The 24,628-nt window shown below is 41.9% G+C and overlaps 1 protein-coding gene across 13 annotated transcripts in view; it reads right to left on the bottom strand.

The window, feature by feature from the left end:
- Nucleotides 1-24,628, bottom strand: part of Erc2 (ELKS/RAB6-interacting/CAST family member 2) — a 1,000,708-nt gene that overhangs the window by 83,087 nt on the left and 892,993 nt on the right. Inside the window, exon 21 of one of the 13 annotated variants that reach the window (XR_010050129.1) lies at nt 11,643-11,828. The exons of 10 other annotated variants lie outside the window; for them this stretch is intronic. The gene's annotated coding sequence lies outside the window, so the exon portion shown is untranslated. Of the gene's footprint in view, nt 1-11,613; nt 11,829-12,995; nt 13,451-24,628 lie in introns of those variants that run through there. 2 more of the 13 variants (XR_010050130.1, XM_063257306.1) reach the window with 2 other exon arrangements.

Here is a 24,628-nt window from a genome sequence, read left to right on the forward strand (position 1 = left end):
GTGCAACAGAGATCTCCTGGACCTCTGCTATTTTATTTTCTGCCTCTCTTAGGACAATGGAAGGAGTACTATTTAGAATTAAATGGATGAAAGGAAGGGACTCTCTCAACTCCATTTCTAACTGTACCACCAAGGAATGAACAAGTTTAAATTGAAAAAAGTTTTCAGTATGATTAAATGACATAGAATAACACTTCTTAGCTTTCTCTAATATAAATCTAGGCCTAGAAATACAACTGTATGCATAAATAGGGTTTCAGTGTTTTGCCTGCTATAATGGAATTTTGCTAAGGCAGGGCCTTCTAGCGACTAGAAGAACTGAAGGCTGGGAACTGTAGAGCGGGTAGTAACAGACAATTCTGCTTTTTCTCAAGTTCTTTGATTACATGGTAATCTTTCTTAGCTTTTTTTAAACACCACCAGCTATCACCACCACCACTACCACTTCACCACCATTATCAACATTCTTTTCACTACCACCCACTTCCTGTTATCTTCCTCTGTGTCGCTGCCATTACCCTATCGCCACCTCCATCATCATCATTAGCATCGTCATCAAATGTCATCCAAGAGCAACCTACTATGGCAGAGATAGCAGCCCACCTAATGTTCCTATCGACTCTGAAAAGCTGGTTTACCATTACCATTAAAAAATGCAAACTCAGAAAAGTTCAGTAACTCCTTCATGACTGCACAGACAAGCTGTCCTAGAACCAGCATGTAAATGCCAACCTGCTGGACCATAGACCTTGCTTCCTAAAGCCAGGATGCCTCTCTTGGAATGTGAAAAGTAGACAAATGTGCCAATGATACATCAACAGTCAAGCTGTTACAGAAGAGCAACACCCTTGAAAACAAGTAAAAAGTCTTGCCATAAATTGCAAATGTGACGATACCAGGGAAGTTCACATCCCTAGTCCTGGTCATACTGAGGTATCTGCCTTTTAGCACACGTATTTGCCAGCTTGTTAATGGAGGGGGTTCCACATTTGCTCATAAGTAATTTGTTGTCATCTGAAAAAAAATGCAATGATCAGAAGATAAAAATCCTCTCTTCTTACTTACTTAAAAGGAAAGACAGTTAAAACTATTTTCTCTAGCGCACAAGGTTTTACTAATCCAAAATCAAGATGTCTCTTTAAATGTTAACAAACAGAATGAGTCAAAAAGACATAGACAGGACTGATCTTTAAAGAGCACAATGAAACAAAATAGTAGTTTAATAGCATCTCTTCAATGTTTTGTCTTTTAAAGGACTTTGCAGGATTATTTTAAGTGAAAACTTCTTGACCAGTACCAAAGCTCTTCAGAGATTCTATTCCCTTCCCTTACTTCTTTGGAAGACAATGGAGGAGAAAAGGAGGTAAATAAGCCCTCTTAAAAGTATTTTTTTCCAAAACTCTCTGGCTGAACCAAGACTTTCCCATTTAAGAGCAGGTGACAGAAAGATTTCTTTCATAGGCAGCACATTAAGACTCTCCGCAGAAGTAAACAAATCTGTTATGATGAAAGCCGGACATTCCTCAGGGCGGGGATCTAATGAAAATGTCAGTGTTTTATGCAGTTTAAAAACTGACAATTCAACAGTTTTACAGGAGCTATTTAACATTTATCATCACTTACAAAAGCTCAAATGCAGACAAAAGAAAAGGCAACAGGAGAAATCAAGTGACTCTGCTCAAAGCTGCCATGTTACCAATTACCCATGGGAGTTATGCAATGTGTCAATTACTCAGCAGCCTCAGGCAAGAGGGCATGGGTCTTGGCAAAGGCCTGTTGGAAATCTATACTCCCAGATAAAATCGTCATAGTGACCACACTTTGCACTTTCATTTACACCTTACACCATTAAAGATTCAACCACTGGGGAACTGGAGTGCCAGAGAAAGGCTTTAAACCAACCTAAGATGATACATTAAGAGCTTCTGAGTATTTGCCAAATTCTGCTCTAGATAATATCTAAACCACTAAAAGAAGAGAAATAGAATATGTAACTCCAAAACCAGTGGAGGGTAAAATACAAAGAAATAAAGAAAACACAGTCAATTCAAATAGGGCAGAATAGCAGAGAAATTGGGAGAAGAAAGAAAAATTCCATGCTACTAAAACATGTAAAATAATATAGGTCCACATAGATTAGTTACAATAAATACAAATAGCTTACATTCATCTATTCAAAGACAAAGAAATTGCACTGAAATTTAGCTTTATGTTGCTTATAAAAATGGACCAATAACACACAGTTTAAAGCCTTTATAAGGACGAAAAAAATCTTCTCACACATGGAAATCAAAGTGATATTGCTTCAGCAGTATTATCAAGTAAAACTTAGATAAAAGAATTAATAGGGCTAAAGAAGGTTTTTAATTAAAGATAACAAATTATAAGGAGCTGCAACATTGGATTACACAAAACTTTATACAATTATAAAAGCACTTCCTAGAAATTGAGCAAATAAAAACTGATAGAATTACAAAGAAATGACCAAACCCATAATCACCAGGAAGATTTTAATTCTTATCATTTAAAAACTGAGAAGTTAACAGTGAAAAAATTAATAATTAGATTTCATTTATATACTATATACGCTTCACCTAACACATACACAAAGAACAACCATCTAAAGACTATGCATTTTCAAGGTACACATGAAATGTTTACAAAAAAAAAAAAAAATTGAACAAGGGTTTGGCCACTAAACAACACAAGCAAATCCCAGGAAGCGGTAGTATACAATTGTCTTCTGAATTGCCCTGCTAATGAACAATGCAACTTTATACCTTACAAATCAAGGCCAGTCCACCCTGTTCTCTGTGTAGAAAACAGCTCACTTCCTGCAAGGCTTTGTCTTTGCGTCTCACCTCTTTACTGAAACTTCTCTAACCACCTTATATCCAGTACCTCCTCTTACTCCCAGTCTTCCCTCCTTATAGCAATCAACTGGACTTTTAAAATGCAGCTTAGAAGTCCCTGAGATCATTCTACTTGTTTTTGTACTGGCTGATTTCCCACCTACCCACCCCCACTGAAATGTAAAGTGCTGAGCTCCCGGGATGGAGCTCAGCACGTAGTAGGAACTCAGTGAGCATCTGCTGATGTCAGCCTGACGTGGCAGCCTATAAGGGCCACATCTCTCATACAGATACAGTGCTCACCCCTAGAACAAAGCACATTAAATGAGAGGTATCTGTTACAGTCTCTGTAAGAGAGTAGGTCTATCATCATATCTGCAATAGGTAATAGATACTAAACAAGTGACTGTTAAATAAATGATTAAACTACGAGCCCCCAGGTGTCCAGGAGACACCTGACTCACTGAGAAACCACAATATCTGCTTAAAACCATGTCTTGATAGTGCAGGAACCTTATTCTTGGCTGTGAGCATAACTGTGCTTCCCTCCATTTCACCTGCACCACAGACTATGATGTATGGAGGCTGTAAATGAGATAGAGAACACAACTTGCAAAAGTCTTTCCCCCAAACTATTTCTACTACTAGTATATAGAGTCTAGCCTTTGCCAAATGTATTACAATTGGCAAATAATTTATCATAATAGCTGCATGTAAGCACAGGAACTGAACTGGCTAATTTAAAAACAAAAAAAGATAGAGCTTAAAAAAATAACTCATTAGATTAAAATCATCAGTGCTGTCATAGTAGTAGCCCAAAGGTTAAAGAAGGAGGAATCAGCGTGTGACTTTATATTTCTTACTGCCCAAACCCAGCTTTCAAATCTATGAAGTGGTTATAACATTACTACTTACTTTGTAGGTTGCTATGAAGACTAGTTAGGTTGCTTCATTAGCATAGTGAATCAATATATGTCCCATGGACCTTGACACATGTCACTAAGTTTTCAGGTCCTTGCAAAATCAACTCAATTACTCTACATTCATTTGCCAGTTGTGCTCAAGAAACTAGCTTTTAGTAATATGTCTCCCAGAGGCCTTCCAGAGAGTACTAATGTTTCTTTAAATCTGATTAAATCCATTCCTTATTAAAGTGCGGCTAGAAAACTCCTGACCAGTGCCAGATGGATCTGTTAAGTGATCTTTTTACTGAAGATTTCAGGAAGATGAGGCTGCTGGGGAGGGGGCAGCCAAGATGACGGCATTAATTAACGAAGGGGAAGACTGTCTGGGGACATTCTCTGACCTAACCCTTCTCCCTCCTCAGAAGGAAATATTCTAGAATGGAAAGTTTCCTTCACAAACATCTGCTTGCCAGACCAGCCCAACACTATAACCACCGGCGAGGAGCCATGGGCATTAAGGACTTTCCCTTGGATAGGCACCATTCAAAAAAGAGCATAGTGAAACTTCAGATTTATCATGTAAGATAGAGGCAGCATAACTGTACTCTTCTTAAACATTAGCAAATTCTGTAGATCCCCCTCCTGAAGTTTCATTTTATTTCTTGTGTCCTTTGATTCAGAAAAGTACCTGATGATCAAAAAGCACCAGGAACTCAATAATGCTAATGGTTTAGATTCAGTAATATTTTTAATTCTTAGAAGTCACAATAATTTCCATATGTATATAAGGGAATTTTTCACACACGTGTATTTATAAGACATTCTATCCTGGTCCAGGGCTGAGTCTGTGTGTATGAGGCCTCCTGAAGGATTAAAAGTCCTCAGATAAAGAACAATTGCTGTTGAATGCAGAATGTGTTCCTTTTAACCCAGGTTGTTTAAATAGCAGCACTACTGACACTTTGAGCTAGATCATTATTTATCGTGAGAGTTGTCCCAGCATTGCAGATGCTTAGCAATTTCCCTCTGCCCACTACATATCACTAACACATCTCCACACATACCTAGAAATGTGATAGCCAAAAAATTTAAATCAGTCCATGAAGGGACAAGGGAAGTGTGTATTTGGAAAACATATGTAGCAGGTTAAAAGGGCTTAACAAATACCAGGAAAAATCTAAAGGAGGCAAACACTAGGGACAGTCTGGCAAAATTACTGACTTGTCTACTGTCATGGTTTATGTCGGTGGCCCCCAGGCCTCATGAATTTGCATTGTGCATTTGTGATTGGTTCATTGGCTAGTGCTTGGATTGATGGTGTCAGTGCTCCACCCCACCTAGGGGTGGAGCTAGCCTACAGTGTAATGGCAGGAAGAAGGTGTGTCTCTCTCTTGCCAGTTTCCAGCTTGCTGTTTGCAGCCACCATGAATTGCGCCCCACCATGCCACCATGCCTTGGAGCCAACTGAGTATGGAGACTGAAACCTCCAAAATCTGTAAGAAATAAACCTTTCCTTTCCCAACTTTGGGCATTAGGTATTTTGTTTCAGCGACAAGTAAAAAGTAACTAAGACATCAATGTAGAGAAAAAATGACCACATGGACCCAGTCAGAAACTAACAGGCACCTTCAAGGAACACAGATAAGGCAGCCTCAGGAACGAGCAGGTATGAAGGACCTCCCCACCAGCAAACAGAAGAGGACACAGTATGTGTCCACTGCCCTCATGCTAGCCACCCCCAGCCAGATTCAGGTCACACACCTGTGACTTCAAGCCAATACCATATATTTATTTTTTTCATTGTGTCCCCTTCTGCTTTTTTCCCTTTCCAATATTTGGGATTGAATCCAGGACTTTCATGCTGTATCCAGTTCCTTAAAATTTTTAAAATTTTTGAGATAGGCTTTTGCTAGTTGCCAAGTTGCCCAGGCTGGCTTGAACTTGCAGGCCTCCTGCCTCAAGCCCTCACCCCTGGCTTCACCCTTCCTACTAAACATCTCTTCAGCATGTGTGCTCTTCTCCAAGTCTGTATTTATGGCAGTGGCCTGCAATGCTTAAGAAGGGTTCAGGAAGAGAAACAGAAGCATCTAAGCATGCTGCTGAGGACAGGACACTGGTCCCAAGAGCAGGTGGGCCGTGCATGTGCTACAAAGCCAACTCTCTGGCGCTGTCCAGGAGAACATGGCTCTAGCGCCTCACCCAGAGTGATTATGTTAGAATCACTGAGGCACAGCCTGGCCAGCACCCTGTGATTGCTCTGGGTGGTGAGCCACTGATACCAATGTATAGGTTCTTATTGTACTGACCACAATGAGCCTAGCCCTAACCCTCTTCTGTAGGTCCAAATCAGAGTCACATTCCATGTGGGTGGGGACCAGAGAGGAAACCTAAATGTAGGCAATGAACCAGGTTTGCAAAGGCCAACACTAGTGACTGGAAAACCGGATAGAACTTGATGGGATGAAGGATATGCTCGAAGAATCTTGTGGGAATAGAACTCAGTATATCTAATCAACTGATTTCCCCCTAAAATTCAGAAAGCCAGAACTGTTTGTCATATTTTCAGGTTTTAGGAACTCTGTGTAGGCCCCCAGCACCACCAAAAAAAAAAAGCCATCTGGGCAGAACTGGCCTTTAGACTAATTGGCAGCCAAGGCTTAAGTTTTTCACAGTGAAGAAACAGCATTTCAGTCAGAGTTTTTCCTTCTCAAGAAATACACCAGGTCTTCTTCAGTTCACAGAAACCCAGGAACTCCAAACACCTGTTCTCATTAGTTTGTGAATTTTTCAAAAGTTTACTCAGACCACATTGAGATTTTCACCTGCTCGCTGTCATTTCATGCTCACCTTGGCTGGTGTGCAGACAAGCAAGTTGTCTTAGGCACTCTAAACTGTCAGGGCTCATGCCACAAGTTTAGGAAAGAAGCACCTCCCTTCAGACGGAGTTCTGCTGGCACTTGCACGTCCACTCCTAGACAGTGGAGAGTATGAAGCTGGGGGCATCAGGACAGAAAGGTCAGGGATTCAGGAGCCAGAGCTCAGGTTCTACCTGTTCTACAATCAGCAGCATTGACACACTGACTACCCTAACCAAAGCACTGTGTTCAGTGGTACAGTTAAAGAGAAAGTTCTTGGTTTCTGGGTCGGTGGGGTAGATGAATGAATGAATCAAGCAAGTCTTTAATCGCATTCCTGAAACTGAATCTCCGCATTACCACATTTGGATTTGCCGAAACTCTTTTCTCTTTTGTCAACATTTCTGGGGGCCTGATCTGTGCAGTTAACATGGTAGGGACTGAGAAACAATAGGCAGAGAACCCACCCTCCAACTGTGTGACCTGCAGGACCGGTGGAACATAAGTAAAGAGGCCTCTGGGTTGAGAAGGCAGAGGGGGAAGAGAGTTCCCCCTCACAGAGTTCTGGCCGTCCCCGAATGGATCTTTGGGAGTGTTCACAACTCTTACCAGCATGTCAGGGCATTGTCCAGGAAAAGGCGAAGAGCGTGCAGGTGGTCTGCTTTCCAGGACCAGACCAGCCTGGAAAAGGCGTGTCTCAGAGAGATGCACCAAGAGGTGGAAAAGCATAAAAGGGACAGAAATATGTGTCACGGTACTAGTGTTGTGTTCAGACACAGAGCGTCTATTATTAGACTTGGAAATCAAAGTCTCTGTGGAGAAGCACTCTTTCTTTCTCTAGAGTTTGTCCTGAAGCAGTGTTTTCAGTCCACTTGGTTATTTTCCCAGAGGTTCTCTGCTGTGGTAGCCGGTGTGGGCAGAACCCTAGCTAGCACGGGAATTGATGCCAGCTTCCTTTGACACCTAGCACAGTGCCATACTAGACACCTATCCAAACATTTCAGCTTACATTCTTGACCTTGTGTCCCCCCCAACCCCAGAGGGTACCTCTATCCTGGTTCTCTGCTCTCCAAGCTCGCTGTGTTTATCCTGCAGACCATGTTCCAGAATGTGAAGATGTGGTTATATGATGAAGCTCACTCTGGCTGTGGGCGTGAGTGACACACTTTGTGTTGTACATATGAGCACTTCTACCCAGTCAGCTGACTAGCTATGTCTTGGCAGAAGGAAGGGCAGCCTCAAGGATGATGGAGCTTTTGGCTAAGGAGAAGTCCCCTTTCCCTGGGAGGGATTTACAAGGTGAGAAGATGCGGGGGAGGGGTGGCAGCAGGAACACCTCCCCCAAGGCCTGTGTCACTTTCCTTGTTAGCACTTCCAAGATGACCTTTTGCTCCTTTGTAGAAGGCTTCCAATGAGAGGCTCCTAATGAGTAAATGATGTCTCAGACCAGAGATGGCACATCTATAAAATAATAGCCTGGAACAATGAGAGCTACAACTGGGATAGTCAAAAAAGTAAGCCAAACAACAAACAATCAAAAACAACTGCCCTTATTCTTGGGTCTAGAAGTTCTAAACATTTAAGAACACTTTGCCTTGGGGCTGGGGATTTAGCTCAGTGGCATAGGCGCCTGCCTTGCAAGCAGGCAGTCGTGGGTTCAATCCCCGGTACCCATAAAAGGGGAAAAGACAAAAAAAAAAGGAACACTTTGCCTCAAATTCAACTCATTTAAAAAAATCCTATTTTAAAATGTCCTCCTTGTTTCATTATGAAGAAGAATTCTGAGGAACACTATTTTCACATTTCATAAAAATCCAAATAGTTTACCATCTTTTTCCATTCCATGGGTGAAAATGAAAGGAAAAAGTGCTCAAAAGGAAAGAACAACTGGGGTAGAGGAAAGGAGAAGAGGAGAAAGGAAAAGATTATGTGCATACAGTTATGCGTGAGTGTGTGTGTGTGTGTGTGTGTGTGTAAAACAGATGACTACATTTGTCTCTGTAACTTCATTAAAAAGAACAGTTTGTGCTTTCACTGATTGATTGACCATTTTTTTTTCATACCTAAATTTTGTACTCTGAACAACTACTTATAATATGCAATGTATTAACTACTGTTAATGTCCTATTTTTTTTTTAAATTCTGTGTCATTGCTATCCTTTTTTTGGTTTTAAAATTTAAAAAATCCAAACACTAGCTTTATTCTTACATTACATGGTCCATTTAATATCTCTAAGATCTGTGTTGGCATTCATAATTTTACAAAGACAAAACTCCACGGACAAAACCCCATCATCTTTCCTAAAACTAGAGGAAGACAGCAACAGTCATTTTTCAACTCCATAAATGTTGTAAGGCAACCAGATTTCACACTGGTCTTTCCAGCCATCTTTACTCAGTTCCCAGAATGGATGAGCACCTGTACCAGCCCGGCCAAGCCTTAGAGACAGAAGTCAGTAAAAATACAGGCTATTAAGGTGAAAAAAAAACTATGCAATATTTCCTTATTGATTTGGCCAGTCTCTTCAGACTTGGCTATGCTGTACGATGAGTCAAATAATACTATAACATATCACTATATCATCATATCTATCAATTGATCGATCTATCAATCCGTCCAGCCACCCATCTCAACATATGAATCATGAGGGCAGGAGTTTAGAAATATTTTACTGCATACAAAACATGTTTCAGTGCCCAAGCCTTTATTGAACCTTTACCATCATCTCATCCTACCTGCCTCTTTATCTATGCTCCTGCTGACACCATACTTAGTGGGCATGCTGGGGATCAGAAAGAAGTTGGTGCAGTGTGACAGAGTGCTGGGGGGAAAAGGGAACAGTACCACATGGGGCTGGGAAGGTAGGGGGCAGAGCATGCCTGCCCTTGCAGGCCTTAGTCAAGCAGTTAGATTCATTACAAGAACAAAGGGAACTGCCTGGAGGGGTTTAGGAAGCCAGTGTATGATGTAATTTACATTTTATAAAGATTGCTCTGCTAACTGTCTGAACCGATACCTTCTGCCCTTGATCAGCACACAAGCTCCGGGATGGTAGTACTGTAGCCACACACCTTTAATCCCTCCACATTGTGCACTGGTAGACTTAGAACAAGGTCTCTCAGGCTTTTGGATGCAACAGAATCATCATAGGCTCACTGAGACATAGCTCCCGGGACCCTACTCACAGAGTTTCTAATTCAGCAGGCCTAGGAGAAGCCTGAGAATTTATCTGTTCTACATGGTGGTGATGGGATTTAGGTTGTTGGTCAAGGCACTGCACTTAGAGAACCTGTGTTTAAATCTTTCTGTTGAACAAAGCAATGAAGGGGCATCATGAAAAACTTTTAAACAAAGCAATCAGAACAATGAGTAGTTTGAATATGACCTAAAATAGCAATCATTTATTCATATTGCATGATGATCACAAAAAGACTAACCTATGTATGTAGAAGCACTCTGAAAGAAAATAGATCACTATGATTAGACAAGGTAAGATACTTAGATACTACACTGCCAAGTTTAATCATAAATTAAATGTAATTCAAAGAATTGTTTTAGCAAAAGTGTATGATTTATTTGTGTAGGCAGTTATTACATGCTTCAATCCAAAAAGGATACGAGGTAGTGAGGCATTCCTTGGTGCTACTCCAAACCTGAAACTTCCACTAATTTTTTCCTCAGAACTCAGGATCAAAGCTCACAGTGGCTGGTGGCTGTGTGATTCAAAGTGCATGTTGTTTGTGAATATACTTACTATAAAGTGAAGTGGACTGGAAGTCTTTCCTGAAAGGAACTCCTAAAAAGTCTAATTTACAAGCATATTATGCTGAAGTAGAAATGCAACTCACAGATGCAACGTACATGGAGAATCAGAACTGACACAGGAAGATACATGTCAGATCTAGGACAGGGGGTCAGACGGCTGCATGGCACACGCGACCAATGTCTTACTCTGTCCTGCCACATGTTAGGCTGGGGTTCTATGTACAAACTTCCATCTACCCAGAATTTATCACTGCGGGCCCATCAATAATGGACAGATCAAACTCAGATGCAGCCCCTGGGGCTTGGGGTTTCAGTAAGAGGCTCTCTTGCCTGGAGTTTAAGGTCATAGGGTCACATCCTGCTTGGGGAAGAAGCTGGTTAAACTCATTCCAAGACAGGATAGTGGTGATTCTAAGTAAACTCATCCATTCAGTAGTTACTAAGGAATTCATATTCTAGCAGAGTGGTGGTGAACTATGGCACATGTGCCACGGCAGGCTATTTGTTATCACTGAGCGTTCTGGAAGGTTCGCCGTCAATGGTCTGGTGAGTAGAGGAATTCAAAATATCAAAAGTCACAGGATCACCTGGCACAGGTGGGAAATATCTATCTATAATTCCAGCTACTCTGGAGGCTGAGGCAGGAGGATCACATGTTTAGGGCCAGGCTGGGCAACTTAGTGAGAACCTATTTCAAAATCAAAAATAAAGGGCTGGGGATTTATCTCAGCAACATAAGTGCCTGCCTGGCAAGCGCAAGGTTGTGAGTTTGATCCCCAGTACCAAAAAAAAAAATAAAAAAGGAAAAAAAAAAGAGCTGGCAATATAGCTCAGTGATGAAGCCCCTTTGTTCAATCCCCAGTTTGGGGGCAAGGGGGAAGTTACAGAATCAGAACAAAATGATTGTTGAAAATCATGGGCTTTGGCAAGCAAATATTAAATACAATAGTCATTAGATGGAAGCCAATGAAGATCCTCCTGTTGGGCCATGCTGCAAGGCACAAAGGACGCTGTGCAGCCACTGTGAGTCTGCTGCCGTGACTTACATCATGTGGGTGCCGAACCTGGATCTTCGATCTGTGCTAGCGGGCGTCATGGAATAGTCTGGCTATGAATTAAATACAAAACATCGGGCCTACACTCCAGCAAGAGTGAAACCCGAGTGAGCTCTGAAATCCAAGGTCGTTACTTTAGAGTCTCTGAAACCAGCGCCCACCACAGTTGCAGCTACCCACCTCCAAAAGGGTAAAAGTAAACACTGGACCTGCTCTGGTGTTACACTGCCACCGGATCCTCCCTGCTGTCTCCCTCCTCTCTTCTTCTTTACAGACAGGTAAAGGTGGGTCTCTTGAAGGAACTGGGGGCTCCCACTCTAGGCAAAGGTTGGACAGGTGATCAATGTACAGCATGAGACTGGGCTGTGCCTACGTGCCTCCGACAGCTGGATCATCTAGGGCAATGGAAATGGCAAGCAACAAGAAAGCAGTATTAACAGCAAGGGCAGGAAACCCAGGCAGCACACAATGTTCTGGGACACTCAGCAGCCATTCTTTCTCTCATTCATTCATTCGACATGCTAATCAAGCACCTGCTAGACTCTGGATGGAGATAAAGTAGTGACAAATGTAAATACAGGCCCTGCCCTCATGCAGCTTCCGGGCTATTCTGGAGACAATGAGGCAAGCAATTACAGGACAGTGGGTAGGGAAAGCTAGAGGGTTCTGTGGAGTACAAAGCAAAGGCAGCCAGCCCAGATTGCAGGAGGGGTTAGGGAAGTGCCCCCAAGGGACATTTGAGCATTGAGCCTATGAACCTGAAGTTAGCCAGAGAAGACTGGAGTAGGTCAGTATGTACCAGATCCTAAGACAAGAGAACAGGGCTGGTTTGAGAGGTTGGAGTCCGTTCATTCTCAGTCATTCTTCAGTCCATAATCCTACCCTGAGAATGGAGAACTGGAGTCTGTGGGCCTCATCACAAGGTACCCCTGCAATTTCTGCCATCCAGTGGTGTTTCTGCATCACTGATGGGATTTCAGAAAGGGGAAAGACTTAGAAAATAGTTGGTTGTACTACAAGTGTGAAAGAAACAACATTGTGGAGTCAAATGGCTCTAAAATAGACCCATTTGCACTGAGCTATTTCCTGCATACCAATGGCAGGGGTGGGATGCTGTGCTCAGCGAGGACTGTCAAAACAGACAAGGTACAAGACTCCAATTTGGCATCACCAACTCCACAGCTCCAAGGCATCTTCCTTTTGCTCTCCCATTCTGCCTTCTCTTTCCTCCTACTCCTTGAGATATTATAAAGGAAGCATTTTGTGCTTCTTAACCTTGGTGTTTTTCATGTCTACAAGGCTATCACAGACATAATAACTCCATAATTGCCTTATGCAATTAAGGGAAACGAGATAAGCTATTGAAGCCAATATTGTCAAAAGGGTCTTCATGTGAGGAAAAACAAAGCAAACCAAAACAAAACACGTGTGAAAATCCAGCAACTTGTGTGTTGTTGTCCAGGGTTCCAACGGTCTGTGTGTTATAAAAGAAACCATTGTAAGGTGGCTTAAGAAAGGGCAGTAAGCACAGGTTCGTTTCACAAAAAACACACAGTCCAAAGAACCATTTTATGTTTTAATATTATCACATAATTCACATCCTATAAGCAATATCCCTGAGTACAGAAAGAAACAGAACACTCACTCCTAGGAAGCAGAGCATACAGTTATTTATGAGACAAAGAAAGGATGTCTTCTTAACCTATGACAACACAAATTTGTTTAGGTTTTCCCTCCACTAAGTAAGTAAGCAATTAGGTTTTTTCCAATAAAAATATCCCTGTGCATGTGCAAACACCAGAGGCAATCATATAATTACTCTGCCCAATCAGATTGAATTGCTGACAGTTGAGTTCCCACTGCTCATTAACTTCAGATCACAGCGAGGTCTTTACGGAAGCCCTTTCCATCTCTTCACAAAGGTTCCTATGATAGCAGGAGCAACCCCAGCACTGCCTCATGCAGGCTAATCATCCCCAAATTGCCAGGGCCAAGGCCAGCCTACTCTGGCTTGCTTCTGAAAAAATAAAAAGAGAAATGTGAAGACATGCTGGCTTAAACATTCTTGCTTCATTTGAGGATCTCACTTCTAAATACAATGGTAACCTTTCACCCCCACACCTTAAATGCCATAATTATGTAATTAAAACCAATTATGTCATTTACTAGAGACTTTTTCAAGTCAATTACCTTAATCATTGACCTCACAAGATTTCCCATTCCGACCTGCGACAATGGAGACTTGGATAAATTTAGACACTGGCTTCCAAAGGTTGATATGCTCTAGCTGGTGGATTGTAGCTGTCTAGATTCTTCAAGACTCTAGAAGCTGAAGTTAACCTATTTATTACCATTGTAAGTTTGCACACTCCTTCTAATATTCTAAGATAATTTATACCTTCCTTGATGGTAACTTCCATGTTGTAGATGGGAAAGAGGATACGGAAGAATGACAAAGTTATCCCACGGTAAGCAGCTAACTAACTGGAATGCTAGGATGAGAACCCAAGTCTTCTGTTGCTTCTCAGTGGCACACTGAACTTCTTAGTAGCAAATTGTATGTTTGTGTGTGTGTGTGTGTGTGTGTGTGTGTCCTCCTATGCGTTCATTTCTCCTTTTATATTGTTCCCCAACTTTCCCTTTGAGGCAGTAACCCATCTGCCCCACTTCAGCTTATATGCAACACCCTGAGTTCCACTGTGACTGAGGAGTACGCCATAATCTAAGCCAAACTGCTTGCTCCTAGTGTTTCCCCAGCCCCAGCATTGCTTTGGGATGAGCACATGATCCCATCCAAGCCAATGAGACACAGTGACGCTTTGCTTAGAAGCTTGGGAAGGGCCTCTTCCGAACCGTGCTTTGATGTGAGAAGATATAACGCTGGTGGCTGGCAGCCATCTTGCCACCAGCAAAAGAGAGAAAGAGAATGTGGAGATAGGGGAAGAAAAACTGGTTTAGGAAGCCTTCCCTCACTTCCCAAACTGCTCCATGCTGAGAGGACATATGGGCTATTTCAAAAGCATGCTGCAGCAAGTATGAAAAGTGCCACTGCCTACAGCTTGGGCAGACCTGATCACAGGACGGGACTGACTGAGCATGGCTGTGAGCAGCATCCTGCCTCCTTCTCTTGATAGTTAAACGCCTCCAGTTTTTGAGTTATTTAAAGAACATACCATTTTATGGGCAGGAGGAAGCACTTTAATCTGGAAAATGATTTTTATCACAAACTAAACATCCTTGTAACTTTTTGGTCTTCTACTTCTGTCAAAGTTTTCTCTTCTTGGAGTTAAGACAGCTGCTAGAGCTGGGAAGACCTCCTCAGCCTTGCACTTTGCCTGGTTCACTGGTCCCCTTGTATGCAACTCTGGGAATCATGGGAGATGTGAACTCAGGACATTTGCATTCAAGATGGAGCATTTTGTTTCTATTTGCCTTTTTCTTTGGCCTTGAAAGTTTTTTTTTTAAAAAAAGAGCTAGTATTCTTTTAACGGTAGGATTTAAATATTGGTATTATGGAAGCTTGGGGCCAGGTATTTTTCTATGGCTGGGACTGCGTATAGGACACACAACAGTACCCTAGTTCCTACTCACCAGCTGTCACTAGCATCCATTTCCTCAGTAGAGGACAATTAGCAAGATTGGAGGACATCATCATGTGTCTAGGGTTTGGGCCAGGATCGTCCCTTGTTGAGCACCACAACTTTAGCAGAATGTCTGGGGTATTCATTGGATTTTTGTCACTGCACCATTGAAAATATGATTCCTTTCAGTATCATGTTCTCCTCTACTTGAAATGTGAAAGTGAGAGAACCACCACTTTTTAGAACTATAGACAAACCATGTAAAATGTCCTATGACTAGAACAAACAAAATAAAACAAAAACACCCAAGAAACTATCATAGCTACAAAATCATTAAGTGTTTTGTTTTGTTTGAGATGACATCTCACTATGTAGTTCAGGCTAACCTTGAGCTCACTATGTAGCCCAGGCTGTGCTTAAACTTGTGACAATCCTCCTGCCTCTGCCTCCTGAGTGCTGAGATTATAAGTGTGTGCCACCACACCTGGCAAAAACACTAAGATTTGCTAACCCATTAACTAAGATGGAGGAAAAATGTATCAAATGGCAATAATTTTACCTAAAGACCAATGTGAAGAAAAGAATATACAGGAAAAACAAAATCCACCCGGATATCTATACAGTGAATCCAAAGTGGGTATTTAACTTCTCACACCACAGAGAAGAAAAGGTGAACATAAGATGACTGGAGTGTTGCTGGGATTCAGGTTCAGTCAAAAACAAGGAGCCAGGCTGAACAGAGAGGATTCCTCTAGAAAAGGCTTCAGACTTACCTACTTTATAAAATAAGAATAGTAATAATAATAATAAATAACACTTCCCTTATTTGGGCAAATGTGGATATTTAAAATATGCACAACTGATGGGTTTCTAGAACATTTTTCAAGGAAAGGCACTTACTTGCCCTCTAGTGCTCAAAGGAAATCAAGAGTGGACCAGCAGAAGCCCTTCTTCCAGGACCGATTTGGATGAGAAGAGCTAGACATCACCAAATCCCCACTGCGTTGCTGGGCTGAGGAGGAGAGATCTGAATTGTTTTGACCTCTTAATGAGGACCACTGGTATGTCCTGTCACAGGAAGCCAGCTGAGGGCAGCCCAGGGATGCTGGAGCACTTTGGATCCCAGCTGCCAAACTTGTGCTTTAAGGCAGAGGCTTGTGGGCTCCTCGGAGTTCTGAATTCTGACCACCAGGCAGCTGTGTGTGTGAGGACTGGGCTCAGCTGGGACTGCTGGCACGAACGTGTTTGGGTTCTGTGGCTGTCCGACCAGAGGTTCTATTACCATAGGGCGATAAAGTGTAAGGGAGCTCAGAGTCCAAGTGGGGCAAACTGCTTGCTCCTCTGGCCTCGTGCAGCCGCCCCTCCAGCCACCCGCGTGCTTCAGCTGTCTCTCTCTTCTGGCCCCTCACTGGCCGACTGCTCTTATATCTCTGCTAAGTCTAGTGAAATCAGACTGCTCGGCAGGGATGTGTTTCCACTGGAGAAACAAAAAGAAGAAAGTGATCTCTGAGGGGCTTGGCTTTTCTCCAATTATTTTTGGGGTCTATCGATGTTTGTTTAAACATCTGTAAAGAGCTAACACACAGAACAAAGAATGGAGGAAAAGAACTTATTCTGAGATTCTAGCAGAGGCTCAAAGTGGCTCTTATAAACTGCATAAACAACTGAACTTTCTAGAAGTTAGTAATTAAATCTGGAGGAGTTAAACCTCAAACTATAGTAAATAAGAGTGATTTTCTCAGATACTGAGAATTAGCTAGTCCCCAGTGAGATGCTCACCCTGCCCACAAGTGTCCTTCCAAATCCCTGGGTATGTCAACTGAGATAGAACAGTGAGTGCTGCATGTCCCAATCTTAGCAGAATGGCAGGATGAGTACTGTGTGTTTTGGTGGAGAGGCCTCCTGACTGAGTCCTTAATGCTGGCATAGTAATACCCTTTGGGTACCTAAGAAGTCAGTCAGGGTAGGAACAGGAGTCTGCAGAGCAGACAGAAAGCTAAGACAGAAAAGCCAAGCTTTGGATGGCAAGTGTCTGAAGAGGTCACCCTTATCGTCAGTAACTAAAGACTTTCAAATCTGCAACTCGTGCTTCAGCCAGAGACAGTCTTTCCCCTCAACACTAAGAAAAGGTTTCTAAGCATCTTGACTGAGGAAGGAGACAGCATCCAAAGAGGAGCTTTGGTAAATCCACAGAGTGCACAAAATTTGGTGCAGGTACTTACACACTTTATTGTAAGAAGTAGATGTACGATTTTCATCATATTTTCAAATCTTTGTCTGAAACTCAGAATAAAAACTTAAGCACAGCTGTCCCTTAATTTTTAAAAGTATAGTATAATTCCATAGTACAATCTGTATACCATAAGTTTACTCATTTTAAGTGTAAAGTGCAGTCATTTTGAGTAATTTATAGAATTAAAACCATCACTATAAACCAGCCTGTGAACATTTCTATTATTCCAAAAGATCTTTTGACTATTTACAGAATACTTCTTATAATTTCTCCAATGAAAGTTCTAGGTTTGAAAGAAGACTATTTCTACATCTGCAAAGCAAACCCATTTTTTCCTTTACCTACAAATATTTCTGGGGCCTACGACGTAGCTCAGTGGCATAAGGACCTGCCTGGCAAGCACAAGGTTGTGAGTTTGATCCCCAGTACCAAAACAAATAAATAAACAAACAAAAATTCAAAAATATTTGTTATTTATCTGAGATTTGAATATTAATTGGTTACACTTTCTTTGTAGTTATTTGTTCTGTGGTACTGGGGATTGAATTCAGGGCACTAAACATGCTAGGAAAATATTCTGCCACTGTGCCATCTCCCCAAATGCTCCTATATTTCTTAAATCTGGCAACCTTAAGCTAGGAGTAAAGCAGAATTGAGTAAGTAAATGAGTACTTGTCTACACCATCGTAAATAAATGTTTTATTCACTAACTTGAACTATCTAGGTTCCCAGGTGATAAGAGCCTAGTTCCAGTTAGATTTTAGGCTGAGAACTAAAGCTGCAGAGACAGCCTGAAGTATCTACAGCTCACCTGTTGTTTTACACGCAAGGCTGGAACCTCAGGCACTCGTAGGATTATATGCCACATTTGCCTTGAAAGGTTAAAGTGGATGTAATCGTCAACCTTACAATTCACACTCAGAACTGGGAATGTGATTTTTAGGGGCCCAAATTATAGGAAAGTGTTCTTAACCCTTTGGGGGGTCACAAATGACTTTGAGGGAATCTGATAAACGTTGTGAACCTTCTCAATAGAAAAATATACAGATACACATTCCTACATTTCTGTGGAGATTTGTTTTTGAGGTGGACAGAGGTTTTATGCATTCTGTGGCAGTGTTCACAGACATTTCAAGGGTCTGGAAGACAGGCAGGTGGACCAAAGCCATCCTGAAGTTTTATACCTTGCTTTCCTTTTACTCTTGTTTGATAGGAAAGGAGGAGGTTGGGCAATGGCCAGGGAACTGAGTAAATCAAGGTGGAATGACCAGGGTCAGAGGTGTGCCAGCTCCCTAAACTCTGTGGGCTACCGTTTCATTATCCTTAATGAACACACCCGCCTGACAGCTTTCACAGGTTGTGTCCTACAGGTCTAGCAGAGAGGTATCCGGAAGGGCTCATTTAGGTTCTGGAGCACTGGACAAGATTTCATGTTAAAAAGAAAGGAGGAAATAAGGAAAGAAAGAAAGAAAGAAAGAAAGAAAGAAAGAAAGAAAGAAAGAAAGAAAGAAAGAAAGAAAGGAAGGAAGGAAGAAAGAAAGAAAGAAAGAAAGAAAGAAAGAAAGAAAGAAAGAAAGAAAGAAAGAAAGAAAGGCTTTAAAACTCTGGCTACATGATGACCAAAGTTAAAGTACTCTGAGTTCCAAGTCTTCTCATTATCTGATCCTAGCTTCTTCGAAGCAGAGGTCTGAGACAGTTGGGGAGGATCTGGGCATTTTTCTTGAGTCCAAGAAAAAACATTTGGCAGATCAGGATTTAAAAAAAAAACAACAACACACGAGCTGCAGCCCAGCCACACTCCAGCTCCTTAGCATTCCTTTCTCCCTCTGCCCTACACTCCCTCACTACGTACGTGCACTGATCCAGCCTTGCCAAACACTGCTTGCTTTTTCTCTGATGAAATAAAACATACTTCCCCTAATTGTGTTAATTTTCATTTGAGGATAATTTGGTTACTCGATGATCTATTATATTGTGTGATATCAAGGATGACAGCCGGATGGGAAAAGGACAGGTGTGCCCACCTCTGAGGTTTACAGGTAACATCTCTTTTGTGCCTTTAAGCCACCTACATACTACTTCCCAGTAGTACCATCCCTGGTTTTCAGAGAAAAAACTAAGAGAAGATATTAACTGGCATCCGCAAATTTACTCACCTACGCAATATGTAAGAGTTTCCAACCAGAGCCCACACTCTTACTATCTGAGAGATTAACTATACAAACTACAACCAAAAAAACACATATTTTGCTCATTCTCACAAACAACCTACAACATTAACGAAGCTTATTAAGCCCAATGACATGAACCATGAAACTATTGGGGATGTTTATATTTGATACTGATACATAAGCAAACCTGCAATGTTCGGTTATCACCTCAAAGGAAAATAAATTGTTTAGGTTTTAGGTTTTATCTTATCTGATTTTGGTCCCTGAAACAGCATGAGAAATGTCTATGGTCTGCTCTTATTTGTTGTCACAGGGTACTAGCAGCCTGCTGGGAAGAACATGCTGGGAAGTAATGTTCTGCACTTTGTGTTAAGACTTAAAAAAAAAAAAATACAGAGCTTGTGTAAATCACAGACAAAGTTGACAAATTTCACGGCTTAGTCATGGTTAACATATCAGATTTCATGGTTTGACAGAGATTAACAAGAAAATCATATTAGAGTTACAACTATTAGCAGATTCTGAGATATTTGGTAAAGAACTCCAAGCTTTCCAAACGCCACTACCTAAGTGGCCCTCTCGTCCTCGTCCCATGGATGCAGAGGCCCTGGGAACCCAGGGAGAGCAGACAGGGTCTCCCACGTTCTCAGAGCTATCTCCCAGTCCTCTCAGAGTGCCCTGGTAAGCCGCAGGAAAGGTCTTAGCCTCTACAGAAGAAAGCAATGTTTAGCATTTGTGACCCCTTTCATAAAACAGTTGGGGAAAAAAGTCCTTTGCTTCTAAATAACAGATATTTTGCCCTAACACTGCATGCACTAAGAAGAAGAATGAATTCTCATTTTTAAACCAGGATGTTTGAGGTTAAATTAAATTTTCCTGCCTTTCTGAGGAGGTGATCCAGCAGAGGCCATGTTGTTAGAGGGGCTGCAAGCCGACTTCAAACAGCCTGCTGACTGCTGCAGAGCCATTTGGCTGCAGGGCCGGCATAGCCCCTTTCCAGTGAAGGCAGGCGGAGCCGGTCAGCTTTGCATAAGAGAGGCCAATTTGTCAGCCATTTGCTTTCATTCTCTTCAGACTCTTCCCAGTGATAAACTTTCTATACCTCTGGTCTTCAATATGGTTTATCTGACGGGAGGACGGAAATGCGCTCTGGAGTCTCAGGCAAGTTTCCTTCCCTGGCCACCCTCCTGGGTCTTATAGGATGTCCTTAATCAGAACCACATTACTCGCTGGGCTAGAGGAAGTCCCTGCACAGGCGCTGGCAAGACACTGTGGCAAATTAGTTTCAGGACGAGAAGGGCAGAAAGGGAATAAAAGCTGTGGCTGTCTATCATGTTTTCTTCGGTGGAGGGAATCAAGGCAGAGTGCCTAAGTCTTCAGAAATCGAGATTTGGACAAGCAGCAATCACTCAGCAAAGGAGTCCCACTAATGGCAGAGCACCATGGTCAGCGGTGGAAACTGAAGATGCTTACATTCCAGGTGTTCCGGAAGTAAGCAAGGATTTTCTCATGTTCTACATGCAGGCTTTTATATTTCAGTAGTGCACTGTTCAGGTGAAATTAAAATAGTCAAGCGTTGTTTAGAAGTGTAAATGACATTCAGTTGTGTGTATTTATAGGTATATTTGTACATATATGCTAATATATGTGTTTAACAATCTGTGTTTTAACAGTAACAATAACAGCTTTACTGTGCTTTTCTTATGTGCCATAGTAAGCACTTTCCCACAGTATTTCGTTTAGTCTCTCAACAAACCAGCATGGGAGGGATTCTATTTATTCCTATTTTATTCCTGCTGGAAAAACAGATTGATTAAGCCACAAAGAGCCCAAAATCAAACTCAGGATTGCCTGACTCCCTGGCCAATATTTTAAATTACTGAAGTACATCAAGCTGAGGAAATTTGCATCAGTTTTGTTGACTGAGTCAACAAGAGTCATTCATGCCAATGCTGAGAAAATACTAATTTCCAGGCTGGGGTGGGGATGAGAATCTCTGTCGCTTTTCCAACACAGTGGTATGAAAGAGTAGGGAGGGTGTGAGAAGGACATTGTTGCTAAAACCCAAGATCCATCTCCTTCACAATTTTTTCCCCAGGCCTAGGCTGGCTAGAGAGACTGAGCCCCAGAGGGAATCAGGGCACTTGGTGGAAATCTGCGGATGTCACTGTCTCTCAGGAGGGTTCTCACAGAAACATTTTCAGCGTGCGCTACCCTCGCTCGCACTGTGAGGCAGCTACTAATTACCAAAGAAATGAACCTTTTCATCAACTGCCCTTCCATAAAACCATTTCCCAGGAAATGGAACACAGCATGGAGCTGGCCCACCACAATTTCCCACCGATAATGAGCGTTGGAGAGCACAGGTACTATATTTAAACAACTTTCCTCCAGCTTTTTGACAAGGCTGTCCCTGAAGAGCCAGGCTGAGGTCTCATTCTCCCCTGGCCAGCAGGATCGGAATGTTTAACATGGCCCTGTCTCTTCAACACCAATGTGTAAAACGCCAATAAACAAGCCAGCAAAGACCTACAGATCTAATTGCCTTTTAACTCCCAGAGCAAGGAAGGAAAGACTCTCAGAGACTTAACAAGTTTATCTGCCTGCCACTTGAACATTTTCTGTCTGCCTAACACTTCAGTGAATTCACTAATAAAAGGGTAAAAGGGCTCCAAACCTTAGACCCTTCAATGGCCAAGAAGTCACAGATTCACAACACAAGACCTAAAAAAAATGAGCACAATAAGAGTTGTGTCAGGGTTATATAAGGCCGAAGCAAGGAAAGCAGGACCTCCTGCCATTTCTAACCCGGTCACTTCCCTTTCACTGACTAAAGTCATAGATGGTGAACCTTTTAGAACTTTCAGTGATAACAGCCAGCGGTGGCATCCTTGCCATAGCTTTGACACCCCTGCCATGGGTCTTATCTGAAACAAAGAAAACTGACCCAATGAGGAAACTAGGAAAAGGTTTATGGTGATGCCTCCTAAAATGCAGTCCAGGGACTGTCCTGCAGGAGGCAAAGCACGCCATGCTGATGAGTGGGAAGTGAGTGTGATCACACATTGCCCTAGCACTCGTGCTCACTTCGCAAGGACATTTTCCATCTCTTCTTAAATGGGCTTTAAAGTTTTACATGTGGGTGTTTTTATTGTTTGGTACCCTACAACATATAAGAAAATTCTGAGAATTCTGTACACATTGAAGTTATGTCACCAAGACAAAGCAAAACAAAATGGCACAAAAGCCTTAGGGGTACATGTGATGAGACAGCGTCTTTCAAGACAGAGCAGATGCAAAGTCTCTCTGTGAGGCCACAACTTCCCTGTCCGGAATGTATTCTACAGAGAGTATTAGGCATGTGAATAAAGGTTAAGCAAAAGGAGCTTCAGAAATCTAATAGCGAACATGCAAAAAGAACTAAATGTTCATAATTAAGGGGCACACAATGCAAATAATGTAGGTGTTTCTCACTTAAATGGGGAAAGAGAAAATCGAATGGAGGCCACATGCATGGAGAGCACTAAGCTGGACTCCTGGCCCTAAAACCTTTGAATTATTTGAAATTTTTAATAGAAATGTATTTTCTTTAGAAATCTGTTCAAACTCTATTTTTTCTTTTTAATCAGTACAAGGGATTAAACAAGGCAGGCGCTTATGTGGCTAAACTAAATCCCCAGCCTCAACACTCTAAAACAAACAAACAAATAAAAACCTCCCACCCATCACTTTCCTGATCAACAGGGAACCACATTATGGAAAGACCCAGGCTCTCTTCCTGGAGAGACACCTGAAGGACACCAGGGGAGCCAGTGTTGGCAGCGCTGTAGCTTTTTCGCGGGTATATTTTCAGTGAAATGAGGACTGCAAGTGGGCTCCAGCTCCCAGCAGCTGTACTCCCAGATGCCTTCCATTTCTACCTTTCCTGAAATCAGGGCAGGAAGGCCGCCTACTCCCTCAGCAAGCCAGCCTGCTGCACTTAAAGCCAGCGCCAAACTGGAGCAAAGGAACTGCAAGCTGAGAAACCTGGAGGACTCTTTTTCTATTAAAACCATGTCCATGTTTTTCCTATTGGAACCTGGAAACTGGACAAATTCTGAAAGAAGCCGAAGAGATTTCCTTAGAAAAGAACTCTGTTAATACCAAAAGCTCCCTAAGTGCTACACGAAGCACATGCTAAGTTGTATTACGCTGAAATGTAAAAGCAGGGACCAAACTCAAAATGATGTGTCCTTCACACCAGGCTCAGCATACTCCAGGACTTACGCCTTTGTACACAGACCCTCACATTTCTGCATCTCCCTGTTTCATAATGTCATAATCAGTTCCAGACTTCCTATTTCTCCCATACTGTAAGGCTAACATTCCGGATTTGGGAGATGCAGTATTTTAGGGTGTGAAAGTACAGTGGAAAGTATGATAAAAATAAAACCCATACAGATGCTTTGTTTCCTCTCACTGAGAAGTAACAAATGGCATATGCACTACCCTGTATGAGGGTCATCTGGCCCTCAGAACCCATTAGAGTGTGGATAGGGCAAGGATCTCATACAAAATGGATCTTTGCAAATTGATAAGGGTGACCTCCTTATCAATAAATCGAGTTCCTGGAAGTTGAAAGTGTTTCCACATGCAGTATATATCACTGTTTTAGGCTAATACCAGTCAAAGCACAACAATGTTTCTTTCAAAATCCAGAATCTTCCATAGATTACAAAACAGAGTAAACTGAAAGATTTTGGTTAATCTAAGATAAACTTCAAAGACAACTGGTTTCCTATGGGTTTCAATTGGAGCTTTCTTTGAAGGGTTATGCTCAAATTCATTAAAGAAAACTTCCAACTTCACAGGCCACAGCACTAATTAAATAATCTGAGGTCGTCATTGCCTGCACAGTGACTGTTCACATTTGCAGTTTTGCACATTTGGAGTAGGCTGAGTGTTTGACTTTTACCTTGAAACTCACTTCAATACATGGATCAGTGAGTCCCTGGGAAATCACTTAAGTGATCAATAATATCAAACTGATATCTTTGATGTATTTCTTTTGAAATGTATCTTTTTATGAACTAGCTTTAAAATTTTTGTTTCTGATGTTGTCATTGCTTAATAAAACAACAAGAAACAATTCAGCAAAGGAATCAAGTTTTAAAATTTTTGGTTTTCAACTAACTTGAAAATGTGCAGTTTTTAGATGATGAACTGATTTA

This window comes from Cavia porcellus, unplaced genomic scaffold (genome assembly GCF_034190915.1).
Source record: "Cavia porcellus strain 051 isolate PalLab524CR breed Dunkin Hartley unplaced genomic scaffold, mCavPor4.1 scaffold_10, whole genome shotgun sequence".
In the NCBI taxonomy this organism is placed as follows: Eukaryota; Metazoa; Chordata; class Mammalia; order Rodentia; family Caviidae; genus Cavia; species Cavia porcellus.